Consider the following 13,588-nt stretch of genomic DNA (forward strand, 5'->3'; position numbering starts at 1 on the left):
AAATAGGCTCTTTCCAATCAATAGGGGAGACGTATATTATAATAAACTGTAATCCTACTATATAAATGAAGAGTGACCGACATGCCGCACATGCGCAGAACAGCACACCTGTTCTGCGCATGCACGTCACGTCACACCTCTCTCCCGTGCCTCCATACCTGCTGCGGGGATATGTGGGGAAAGTACGAGCAGTTCTTACAGCTCTCTCCCGACTACACCCACTTCGCTGCCGCTGATAAAATGCACCCAGAACCTCTGACGCTGGCACGCTGTTCTGCGCCCCGGTGAAGCGTTGCTCCCACTGCGGCAAGCGGAAGAATGCAGCGGGAGTGTGTGGCGTGAGTTGCTTTGATGTGTGGCGGCTTCGGCAAGCCCGGAACTTTCCCTCGCATCGGAGCTCAGCAGCACCGTTGTTTGATGCATTGGGTGACGCGAGGCTCTCGGTCCCTTTAGAGAGTGAGGGCATAAGAGGGAGGGAAGGAGGGAGGGGTCCTGACACCAGAGAAAGCGAGGGGGGGGTCCTGACACCTGAGAGGTAGGGGGGATGGGGGAGTCCTGACACCAGAGAAGGAGGTCCTGACACCAGAGAGGGAGGGGGGAGGGGGGTCCTGACACCAGAGAGGGAGTGGGGAGAGGGAGGTCCTCACACCAGAGGGGGAGGTATCTGTCACACACACACTCTCTCTCACAGTCAGTCTCTTTCTCTCTCACACTGTCTCACATTGTACCACATTCACTCTCTGTGTCACAGTCACTCACACACTCTCTCATACACACTCGGTCTGACAGAGAGTCTGTGTATCACACACATACTCTCACACTCTGTCACACACACTGTATCTGTGTGAAACACACTATCTCTCACACTCACTGAGTCTCACATACGCACTTGCACACACTCATTCTCACACACACATTGTCTCACAAACACACTCGCACCCAGTCTCACTCTCTCTGTCACACACACACTTGCACATTCACTCTCTCTCTCACACACTCTCAAACATACACACTCCGAGGAACTCGCATTTCTTGCTTTGGCTATTTCATTACATTTTCCACAACAAAAATGTCGCCCTTTTTAACGGCCTTTACGACTAGTACTTATTATAACAGGTTTGACTCAACGCAGCTGTGTTCCCACGCCGTAACACCTTCTTCAGGAGTCTACAAAATCAAATGAAAATCTATGGGGGATGGGGACTGAAGGTACTATCTCCCATAGATTTTCAGGGATGCAAACTCTTCTTAAAAATACAACTACAAATGGGTTTAGGCCTAGAGTAGACACCCTGGGGTAGACTCAAATGGCACCTAAAATTAAAACATCTAAGAGGAACAACCATTTAATGAACACCAGGTGACAAAGCCTCAGTAGACCAAGACCAACTTAATACCAGTCACTTAAGTGTGATGAAGGCAAAACTGTGCTTTCACTAACCAAGTACTGAGTACATTAGAGGACTGTAGTTGCAAATGGATTGCCACCAGGAGAGACCTTGAAGCAGCTAGGATTACACTGCCTGGAGCGGAAGGCTTGAAGGTGTTGTTGTGCCATTGTGAGCTGACTAGGTCTAGTCAATATGTTTCTTTGAATGGACTGGTTAAAAATAAGTATATTTTGAGAGTTATAGAGTTTAGTGCAGGCACTTGCACCTGGGAAGGCCATGACGAGCAGATTTGAACTGAAACCTGTAGATTTAGCAACAGCTAGAGGGAGGGCGATTCAGGCACAAAAGAGCCAGGTTCTAAGGAAAACCTGAATGAGGAAACTCGGGTTCCAGATTCAGGGGTGAAGATAAGTAGCTGAATAAACACATCTATTGCACTGGTTTAAAACAAGTTTGTACACCGAATGGAGTGCAGTTGGGACCACAAGTAGAAATGGAGACAAAAGTATTTATTTTGATGATCAAAACACAATTGATGACCAAGACTGGACATGAATTGTGTTCTGGTCATTAGTGTGATTTGTTTCCATTTGTGCTTCTGGGCCCAGTTGCACTCCACTTGACGTTGACGTACTACTTTATCTCTGTGCTGGTCTTCCCCTCTGCTCTGTCACACATAAGAGTGGACATTTGCCTCTAAATTCTGTAATCTTGACGCACAATTTTATACTTAATATGCACAATTGAATTTGCAGGTTATAGAATACCTAGTTAATGTGGGGCTTTATTCCAGTGGTAGTTTGCCTCCAATAGGAATCTCTTTCTGTCATTACCTCACTGGTCAAGAGAGCCCTCCCTGGGGGTTATTTACAAGTCAAAAGTCTCACTAGAGGTGTCTGAAACCACACAGAGGTCTTGTAACAACCAGTTCTTGGCACTGAAAAATTTAGACCTGCTTCAGTGGATTGTGACAAAGTACAATAATTTGCTAAAGCGGAATCTAATAGCTCTAAAACGATTGGCAGATCCAGTCTAAATTTATGCAAATATTCCCTCTTTATGTTTTAGCTTTTCCTGTCCTGAAATTTGCACTAGTTTAGGGGTCGCGGTGTTCGGAGGAATGTTAACCGCAATTCATTTCTTGGCTGCCTGTCAAAACTTTTGGTATGTCATATCTTGCTCGTACTGAGTTTGAGCAATGACTGCAAACCAAATATTGCTAAAGAGAGCACAAAGTATTTAAAAAAATCTTCAGGTAATTAAAGGGTGGGGTGAAATTTATTTTGTGTCTAGGTTCATTGGAGCTGACTCTGTAGGTACTGTGGGTGCTTGAGCACCCCCAATATTGAGAAAATTGCTTGTAGGGGTCCAGTGAGGGGTTGTTTCCATTGGGCTTAGCACCCCCAATAATTTTGAAACGTTGGCTCCTATGTCTAGGTTAAATAAGTGATTTGACCTTTTCTGGCAGTAAATCGCAGTTGGGAATCAATTTTAGAGGGATCTTTTGAAGAAGCTAGGGCCCTTTTGTGCCGGGTGGTCTAAATGCTGAATCTACAGGTTGATTATTTCACAACATAACCAGAGAAAAATCCCTGTGTTTCTGGACAGCTGTGAGGCAGCCAAATAGTGTTTTCCTTAGAAAAACTTGCACTAACTCCTGATGTACCAAGTTTGTTTTTCCTTTTCACAGGACTGCACTACCAGTTACTACTGGCTAGCCAGACTTGAGCCAGCTTAATGCTACACATTCTGATTCAGGTGTACTGCCCAGCAATTAAAGGAACATGTTGGTTTCTAGGCTTGGATACATCTTGAAATATGTTTATTGGTTGCTCACGGCATTAGAGGAGTACAAACAGGGCAATTACCCTGGATCTCTATAGGGGTGGGCCAAAAATGTAGTCTCTGGCCTCCCCCTCTTGGTGCCCCCCCCCCCCAAGATAAACAAAACATCTGTGCGGGCGGGGATCCCCAAGCCCCACCAGCTGAAGACCTCCTCCCCACCGACGAAACTTACATTTTGGGCAACTGCTGGCAGTAGCCCCAAGCTACTACTGCCAGCCACTAGCCTCCATGTATGCTCAGTTTCATACATGTGCGAAAACTGAGCATGTTTAACTCTACAACGGTTAAAGACAAATTGACTCTTCATAGAAAAATTGAGCAGATAGAGAACTATAATAGGCGTTTGAATCTGCGCCTCTTGAATTTCCCAAAAGTACCGGGGTCTTTACCTATTGACTTATTTAAAAGGTATTTGCTCGAAAATTTGGAAATACCTCAAGATGCTATTCCCCCGATCAATAAGATTTCTTATCTTCCTAAAAAGCCTGGGAAAAATGAAGGGGACTTCAGCGGTGGGGGAGAAACTATTGATCTGAATAATATATCTGCTATTCTGGAGCAATCGATAGAAAACGCTATGGAGAGAGCCACATTACTAGTCTCCTTTACATTCGAACAAGACGACAATGCTATTCTAAGACTCTATTTTAAACACTCCAAAGAACCTGTTGAGGGTGAAAAAATGTGGGTTTATCCAGACGTTACTAAAACAACTCAAGAAAGGAGAAAGATTTTCTTGTCTATGAAGTATTGGAACTCGGGGGTACATGTAAATGTTTGACACGATTTGGAGAGACAAAGTATATATTTTATACACCTGAAAGCATTTCTAGATTTGAGAAGGTTAAAATAATGTTGGATAAAGAAAAACTAGAGGCACCACACGTAGCCTTTAAAGTTATTGAACTTTTCCTATTATACTCCTACGTTATTTTCTATTTCACGTCCCCCCACTATATGTGGTCTAAGGAAGCTGATGTAATTTAATTTTTGTGATAATAATTTTTTCTTACTGATATTTTTCTTACAGCTGTCTTTCTGTTAACAAGTAAATAACTTGTAAAAATGATGTTAAAAACTACTATAAATATTAAAAAAAAAAAAACTGAGCATGTACAGGGAGGTGCTGGTGACTGTCAGCAGCAGCAGCTCAGGGACACTGCCACTCTCCATCCACTATGTAAGTTTCTTCAGCGGAGAGGAAGTCTTTGCCTGGCAGGGCTTAGGGATATCCACCAGCCACAGTAATCAGATGCAAACACAGGTGCTAGAGGCTGTTAGCACCATACTAGCGCCTGCGTTTGCTACTGCCCCATGATCAGAGCCCCCAAGCACGTGAAACAACGCGCTCTCGGGCTCTGAATGCAACTAGCGTACAAATGTATGCAAAACAGGGCTCTTAGTGCAAGTAGCAGGCAAATGCGTGGTAAGCCTATTCAACCCCAATGATCAGTGACCAGCGTGCCAAAGATTGGCTCGTTGGTCACGGCAAACCCTACGCCAACTCGGAACTGGCATGTGAAGCCCCGCCCAATGCATCCCAGGATGCACTGGGCACCGACATTTTCGAGGCAGCGCCGATGGAAGAGGAGGGATGGGTTAGGAATGTGGGGGGGGGGGGGTGACTGTAGGTCCATCAGACCTCCATCCCCGTTTCGCTTGGTTCAGGGTGGGGGTAGTTGGGGTCTGGTGGTCCCAGCCCCCTGTGTTTGACAGGTCTGGACTTTTGAGGATTGTTCCTGGGCACATGCTAAGGCACAATCCTCCCGCACGTCTACCTTATGATCAGAGAGAATAGCGTGCTTAAATTTGCATGCAATTATCTCTGATCATAGAGGGGGTAAAGCCCTGTGCCGTTTAAGTGCTATTTTTAGAGCGCTGTTTGGAACAGCGCAGGGCTTTTGATCATCTGCCCATGAAGGAGAACAAATTTTAGATGGACCTGAGCCCAAAATGGGTGGTCCTTGGCCCACCAGTGGCTACTTCACTGGGCTGAAGGAGATAAAAGCATGCTGATAGGTTTTGGGCACCCTCCTAAAGTTTTGCCCAGAGCACCAGAAATTTTAACACCAGACCTGGTTGCTCCAGTAAAGCTTTCTGTCTTTCATTTTTAAGATCTTTAGCATGTGTCCGTACATAAGATATTATATGATTTAAGGTGTCCTTGAAATATCAGCGTAAATCAATCTGAAACACAGACTGCTCATCTGGATTATGCACAGGTGTGAGATTAGTGACCTTAACTTGTGCAGTGCTCTCTGTACCAGCACTGTCAACATTTATCAGCTTTCAGCTCTTCCACTTGCACAGTACCGATTAAACATTTATCCAATTCAGATTCACCCTTGTTGACCATTTGGATGTCTGATATAATTGGTAGACAGTTCCAATAAAGTGAAATTTGTACTAATGATTATCAGAACCTCATGATCAGCAAAGAGGATGTGAAGTATGATGTCACAGCAGGTTCCCAATCTACGGAAGAATGAAGCCTATGATCAGGGAGAGGCAGGGTTTAAGGTTTATAAACAGCTTTAAAAAGGGATGTGACTATGGCCATAGAAAGGAGGTGGAACCAACTCGATGAGGCAGTTCTAGGCATAGGTGAAAAGCAGGAAGTCCGGAGTTGGTTATGGAGGAGCAGAAGTGGCTTGCTCAATAGGAGGAGATAAGGAGGGAAAGGTGATCAAGATATACAGACTGAAGAGGTTTGTTGGTGGGTAGGAGAGGCTTGAGCTCTGGTGGATGGGGAGTTATAGTCTAGCCATGAGAAATTCATTAGAGTGTCCTTGGCATAGAACACACAGTTAATGTGTAACTCCCACTCTCTCCCTTCTGATTCAATAAAAGTATTTTCCAGAGTTGCAGAATGGGAGAAAATAAGGTCCACAGTGTTCAGAGTTTCCTAAGCACACTACATTATACTTTTTAGAGAGAATGTAGTCCGCATTCCACTTTTTGTATGCTGACAAGGGCCTTTTGCACCTTTGGGCAATGTCTTCAGTGGTTAGGAGAATACAGTCAAGTACGGTGGGTCTCAAAACCACTCATGCAGGCACAGTTAACCGTTTGGCCTGAATGATCTGGGCATGTGCATTTGTCCGAGCGCAATGTGTGTCTCTGAGAGTCTGCAATTGATAGAAACCAGTGTAGAACAGGGCAAAAGTTCTACTTTGTAGTTCCCCATGTTGAAACAGAAATGAGTAAAATAATATATGTTGAATTGCCAGTGGAGGCAGTGCATGCAAATCTCTCTCATGAATATTCATTGTGGATATCCTGAAAACCTGGCTGGGTGCTTCCGGGACCAGGTTTGGGAACCACTGCTGTATTCTTTAATTCCATGCGCAACTCTTTAGAACACCCCTGGTACGCCCGTTGCCGTGCCCCCTTTTGAGGTAGCGCTAGTAGAGTTAAGCGTCAAGTTTTACAGAATAATGTGCAGATTTTAATGACTGCCAATTACTATCAGTAATTGGTTTTAACACGCAATTATTGATGTTACTTAGCTCATTACTCAATTTGTGCACGCATTTCTGGACACTATATAGAATCCAGGGGACTATATAGAACAGTGCCTAGCACTCTTGTAACTGCCAGTTATTGGCGCCAAACCTGTAAGCGTTACTATGCTATAAACTGAGCATATTATTGACACCAGCCTATAGAATTGCCTTTCACAAATGCTTTACTTTGCAGGTGTGAGAGAGCCACTGCTTCTCCCTTGGAGTCAGCAGTAAAGAACGGACCTACTTCTTGGGCCTCTTCCAGACACTTGTGACCTGGTTTGCCCCTGTTGGAGACAGGATGCTGGGCTTGAGGAACCTTTGATCTGAACCAGTCTGGCACATCTTATAATCTCTGTTATGTGCAGGGCCAGCTTAACCATTAGGTAGACTACATGGTCACCTAGGGTTGCAGCTTCTGTGGGGGGGGGGGGGGGGGGTGGAAAAGAGCAGTTGCAGTTGAAGTAAAACAGGTCCAGTCATGCTAACTCAAAGAGAAAAGAACCACCACAAAGGTGGAGGTACACTGAGTTCCTACGCAAAGAAATGCACAAAGCAGGGAGTAGGAAAAGTAGGCTCTTCCAAGAGGAGTGGAGTGGAGGAGTGGCCTAGTGGTTAGGGTGGTGGACTGGGGAACTGAGGAACTGAGTTCGATTCCCACTTCAGGCACAGGCAGCTCCTTGTGACTCTGGGCAAGTCACTTAACCCTCCATTGCCCCATGTAAGCTGCATTGAGCCTGCCATGAGTGGGAAAGCGCAGGGTACAAATGTAACAAAAATAAAATAGATACTATTGGAGATTCTACATGGAATGTTGCTATTCCACTAGAAACATTCCATGTAGAAGGCTGCGCAGGCTTCTGTTTCTGTGAGTCTGACATCCTGCACATATGTGCAGAACGTCAGACTCGCAGAAGCCTGCGCGGCCACATTGGTGATCTGTAAGGGCCGACTTCTACATGGAATGTTGCTAGTGGAATAGCAACATTCCATGTAGAATCTCAAATAGTAGCAACAGTGGAGGAGTGGCCTAGTGGTTAGGGTGGTGGACTTTGGTCCTGGGGAACTGAGGAACTGAGTTCAATTCCCACTTCAGGCACAGGCAGCTCCTTGTGACTCTGGGCAAGTCACTAAGTCACTTAACCCTCCATTGCCCCATGTAAGCCACATTGAGCCTGCCATGAGTGGGAAAAGCACAGGGTACAAACAGGGCCACCGGGGCTGGGCCCGAGACAAGACGACCCCCGTGCCCCCCCACCCGAAGTCACTGGGCCCCCCTCCACCCGAGGTCGCATCGCACCCCTCCCCACCCGAAGTCGCCGGGCCCCCCCCCCTCCACCCGCTGCCAGGCCCTCCGAACTAACCTGAAGCGCCTTCACGTTCCCATCGCAGCAAGCATCAGCAGGGCAGACCTCTCCTTCCTTCCATGCCCCGCCCTCGCGGACGTTACGTCAGGCGAGGGCAGGACACGGAAGGAAGGAGTGGCCTGCCTTGCTGCTGCTTGCTGCGATGGGAACGTGAAGGCGCTTCAGGTTAGTTCCGGGAGCTATGGAGGGCGGGCGGGGCCCCCCCCCCCCCCCCCACGGAGGCCTGGGCCCGGGGACTTTTGTCCCACCTGTCCCCCCCTCTCGGCGGCCCTGGGTACAAATGTAAAAAAACAAAAAAACAGAGAAGACATATGTAGTAAATCAAATCTTTATTCCAAGGAAAACAGTTTACTCTGATTCGACACAGCTATGTTTCGGCACCAAAGCACACCTTCATCAGGCGTCTATAAAATGAAATGTACTATTAAAAAAAATAATAAAATAATTAACACAAATATACAAAAATATCGCATATATAAAAAAGTCACATATGTTGCAGGTGCTAGTGTCCTATGCCCCCTTCCCCCCATTAAGTAGGCAAGCTATAGTGATTCATATGGACTGAAAGTTATGTGGGGGTGGAGCACCTAATATCCTTTAACCGGCACTGGTTATATCGGGGCTGCCGAGGTGCTGATCCAGGCCCAGGGCAGAGCCGCTGCTGGGGCAGGGTCACTGCCCCCCTCCCTCAGGATAACCGTTGCCGCCCCTTATCTGGGAGGTTCTTTCTAACCCAGATATTAAGAGGGTGCGGCTGCAGTATTCTGATTTAAGATTGCTGCCTTTGCTGATGGATCTGCTAGTTCACCCCCAAGCTTCTTTGACGGCCTTGTTGGAGAGTATCCACGAGTATGGGGAATTTTCTGGTTTTCAGTTAAATTTGCTGAAGTCTGAAGCCTTGCCCACTGCCATATCGGTGAAGCAAGAGTGGGGAGGTATTTTTCCCCTCTGATGGGCAACGGATTCCTTTAAATTTCTGGGCATTTATTTAACTGCAGATGCCACCAAAATATATAATCTTAATATTGCCAAATTATTTGGCAGCTCCAAGGCCTTACTTCATCAATGGCAAAATTTGCTGATCTCCCTATCGGGGCACTTCAGCTTATATAAAATGTCTTTTCCCCAAATGGTTATATGTGTTGCAGCTGCTTCCCCTCTACTTAAAAAAAGATCTTCAGCTCCTCGCTCTTTTTTTTGGCAGGGAAAGAAACCTAATTTGAAGCTTCTGCTAATGTATGGCGGGGGGGGGGGAGGGCTCAGCCTATCAGATTTGGGTAAATATAGTATTGCATGTTTGCTTGGCCATGTCCGGGACTGGGTTTTTGGCACACATGATTATACTCCCCTTGCATATGAACAAGAATTCTTGGCATTTCAGTTCTCTTTGACATGCTCCCATTAAGTCCTTGCCGCCACTTTTTTACCCAGATCCTGATTTTTACAAACTTTGTGGGTGGTTTGGAAAGTCATTGCGTGCTTGTGGGGCCAGGATTCTCACAGTTTGGATTTGCTCCCTATCGGAGGGAATGTTGATTTTCCCCTGGGTCGAGACTTAGTCGTATTTCTTTGCTGGGAGCGAGGGGGAGTGTATTGTTTAGGTCAGGTTTTGGCTGAGGGAAGGACTCTTTTGACCTTTCCAGAATTGCTCCGGACCACCTGGGCCAAACCCACTGATGGCTTTGCTTACTGCCAACTACAACATTTCTAGCGTTTGGCAATTAAAATTCAATGCGAAGAAATGCAAAGTGATGCACTTAGGGAGTAGAAATCCAAGGGAGACGTATGTGTTAGGCGGGGAGAGTCTGATAGGCACGGAAGGGGAGAGGGATCTTGGGGTGATAGTATCTGAGGACCTGAAGGCGACGAAACAGTGCGACAAGGCGGTTGCCGTAGCTAGAAGATTGCTAGGCTGTATAGAGAGAGGAGTGACCAGCAGAAGAAAGGAGGTTTTAATGCCCCTGTATAAGACATTGGTGAGGCCCCACCTGGAGTATTGTGTTCAGTTTTGGAGGCCGTATCTTGCGAAGGATGTTAAAAAAATGGAAGCGGTGCAAAGAAAAGCTACAAGGATGGTATGGGATTTACGTTCCAAGACGTATGAAGAGAGGCTTGCTGACCTGAACATGTACACCCTGGAGGAAAGGAGGAACAGGGGTGATATGATACAGACGTTCAAATATTTGAATGGTATTAATCCGCAAACAAATCTTTTCCGGAGATGGGAAGGCGGTAGAACGAGAGGACATGAAATGAGATTGAAGGGGGGCAGACTCAGGAAAGATGTCAGGAAGTATTTTTTCACGGAGAGGGTGGTGAACGCTTGGAATGCCCTCCCGCGGGAGGTGGTGGAGATGAAAACGGTAACAGAGTTCAAACATGCGTGGGATATGCATAGAGGAATCCTGTGCAGAAGGAATGGATCCTCAGAAGCTTAGCTGAAATTGGGTGGCGGAGCAGGTGGGGGGAAGAGGAGGTGGTGGTTGGGAAGCAAGGATAGGGGAGGGCAGACTTATACGGTCTGTACCAGAGCCGGTGATGGGAGGCGGGACTGGTGGTTGGGAGGCGGGAAATACTGCTGGGCAGACTTATATGGTCTGTGCCCTGAAAAGGACAGGTACAAATTCAATTCAAGGTAAGGTATACACATATGAGTTTGTCTTGGGCAGACTGGATGGACCATGCAGGTCTTTTTCTGCCGTCATCTACTATGTTACTATGTTACTATTACGTTAATTCTCTCTCTCTCGGGAGGGTTTGTCCACTCACTTTTGTAGAACCCTACGCACATAGCTGGAATCTCCTACAGGAGATAGGATATCAATATCTGACTTACACTGCCGGTTACTTCAACGAAGTGAGTAGATAGATTAGACATGGGGTGGGCGCTTGCTGCTGTTCCATCCATTGCATAATCTGCTGATCTGCGGGAATGCAAGTTTCTAATACTATTGCAAGAGTATGTCTGTGCAAAATGCCAGGATCCACAGATCACAGTTTTACATGCGGTGTGGATTTGTGCTCCCAAAGACCGTAATGGACATATCCTAACTCTACCTCTCCCTCCCTAAGTTCTCCCCAATTGTCTTTACCATACATGTACCTCATTCTACTATAATATCACCTTGACATTGTTCGCACCTTGTATTTGTTCACACCGGAATCAGTTAACACCGTTTACGGTACTGTGTAAGTCACGTTGAGGCTGCAAAGAGGTGGGAAAATGGGGGATACAAATGCGACAAATAAATAAACACTCTACGCCCCCTTGGGTGCTATTATAGATCAGGGTATGGCTTTCAATATTGTGGGGGGCATGCAAGAGGCTTTTGATCCATAAGGCCTGCCTCATTGGTAAGAAACATGGCCTTCAACACTAGGTGGGTCAGGCTTCTCCTTCCTATTGGCAATGGCAGATACAGTTCCATCATTTGCTAATGTTGGAATTGGGAGATGCCAATCCAACTTTCAAGAGACGGAAACACTTTCTGTGCATGTGGATGGATTATATCCAAGTGTTGAATCCTAGAACACGAGGTTTTGTGTTGAACAGACTGCATTTGACGTGAATATCGGGATTTCACTATGTCCTGTTTTTCTGTTTTGTGCATTGTCAGAGGATATAAGAAACAATACCCTTACTTACTCCAATATTGTTCAACAGGCAGGTTACTCCTGTACCTTTCTTTAAATATTTAGGGGTAATCATTGACTCTGCCCTTTCCTTTAGATGAAGAAATCTTTCTATTTTCTACAACAGTTACATTTGGTAAGAAACTTGCTAGATCAAAACTCATTATGTACTTTATCTTATGCCTATGTCACTACATGGTACAATTACTGCAATATCATTTATTTTATTTTTATTACATTTGTACCCCGCGCTTTCCCACTCATGGCAGGCTCAATGCAGCTTACATGGGGCAATGGAGGGTTAAGAGACTTGCCCAGAGTCACAAGGAGCTGCCTGTGCCTGAAGTGGGAATCGAACTCAGTTCCTCAGGACCAAAGTCCACCACCCTAACCACTAGGCCACTCCTCCACTGTTGCTACTATTTGAGATTCTACATGGAATGTTGCTATTCCACTAGCAACATTTCATGTAGAAGTCGGCCCTTGCAGATCACCAATGTGGCCGCGCAGGCTTCTGGTTCTGTGAGTCTGACGTCAGACTCACAGAAACAGAAGCCTGCGCAGCCTCCTACATGGAATGTTGCTAGTGGAGTGTAGAATCTCCAATAGTATCTATTTTATTTTTGTTACATTTGTACCCTGCGCTTTCCCACTCATGGCAGGCTCAATGCGGCTTACGTGGGGCAATGGAGGGTTAAGTGACTTGCCCAGAGTCACAAGGAGCTGCCTGTGCCTGAAGTGGGAATCGAACTCAGTTCCTTTATGGTGGTATAACCAAATCCAACTTGAAATGCTTACAAAACTATTCAGAACACTGCAGCCCCCGTCATCTGTTGGGCATCTAGATACGATAGGTCCACCTCTCTTTTGGAACACCTTCATTGGATTTTCATTGAATTTAGAATAAAGTTTAAAATCCTTACACTGACCCATAAAGCACTTCATACTGCCACCCCATCCTATCTTGCAGCCTTGACTATCCTTTACACACCTGCCTGTACTCTCCGTTCATTAACCAATAATAGACTGGTCTTGCCCCCGCCTTCTAAGGCAAGATGGGAATCCACTCACTGTTGGTCTTTTTATTTTCTACCTCCAGCATTATGGAATTCGTTGGCTAAGCCTATTAGATTGGAGGAATCATATTCTAGTTTTTGGGTAGCGCTTAAAACACACTACTACACTGCAGCAATATTTGGAATCAAATCCTGTTGGGTAGAATCAAATCCTGTTGGGTAGTCATCTGGGCACAACCGCCTGATCCCCTTTTCCCCTTTCTTCATTTTCCCCTTTGTCCTTTGTTTATTTTTTCCTCCAAGTTATCATTTATTTTTATGCCTCTTCCATTTTTTAATACCAGTTGTATACTTAATTCGATCTTATGATCTATACTACTATTGTAATTCTCTGTTTGTTATCTTATGGTTCTTTTTGTGGAATGGCTACTACTACTACTACTACTATTTAGCATTTCTATAGCGCTACAAGGCATACGCAGCGCTGCACAAACATAGAAGAAAGACAGTCCCTGCTCAAAGAGCTTACAATCTAATAGACAAAAAATAAGTAAAGTAAGCAAATCAAATCAATTAATGTGAACGGGAAGGAAGAGAGGAGGGTAGGTGGAGGCAAGTGGTTACAAGTGGTTATGAGTCAAAAGCAATGTTAAAGAGGTGGGCTTTCAGTCTAGATTTAAAGGTGGCCAAGGATGGGGCAAGACGTAGGGGCTCAGGAAGTTTATTCCAGGCGTAGGGTGCAGCGAGACAGAAGGCGCGAAGTCTGGAGTTGGCAGTAGTGGAGAAGGGAACAGATAAGAAGGATTTATCCATGGAGCGGAGTGCACGGG

Source organism: Microcaecilia unicolor, chromosome 10 (genome assembly GCF_901765095.1).
Source record: "Microcaecilia unicolor chromosome 10, aMicUni1.1, whole genome shotgun sequence".
NCBI lineage: Eukaryota > Metazoa > Chordata > Amphibia > Gymnophiona > Siphonopidae > Microcaecilia > Microcaecilia unicolor.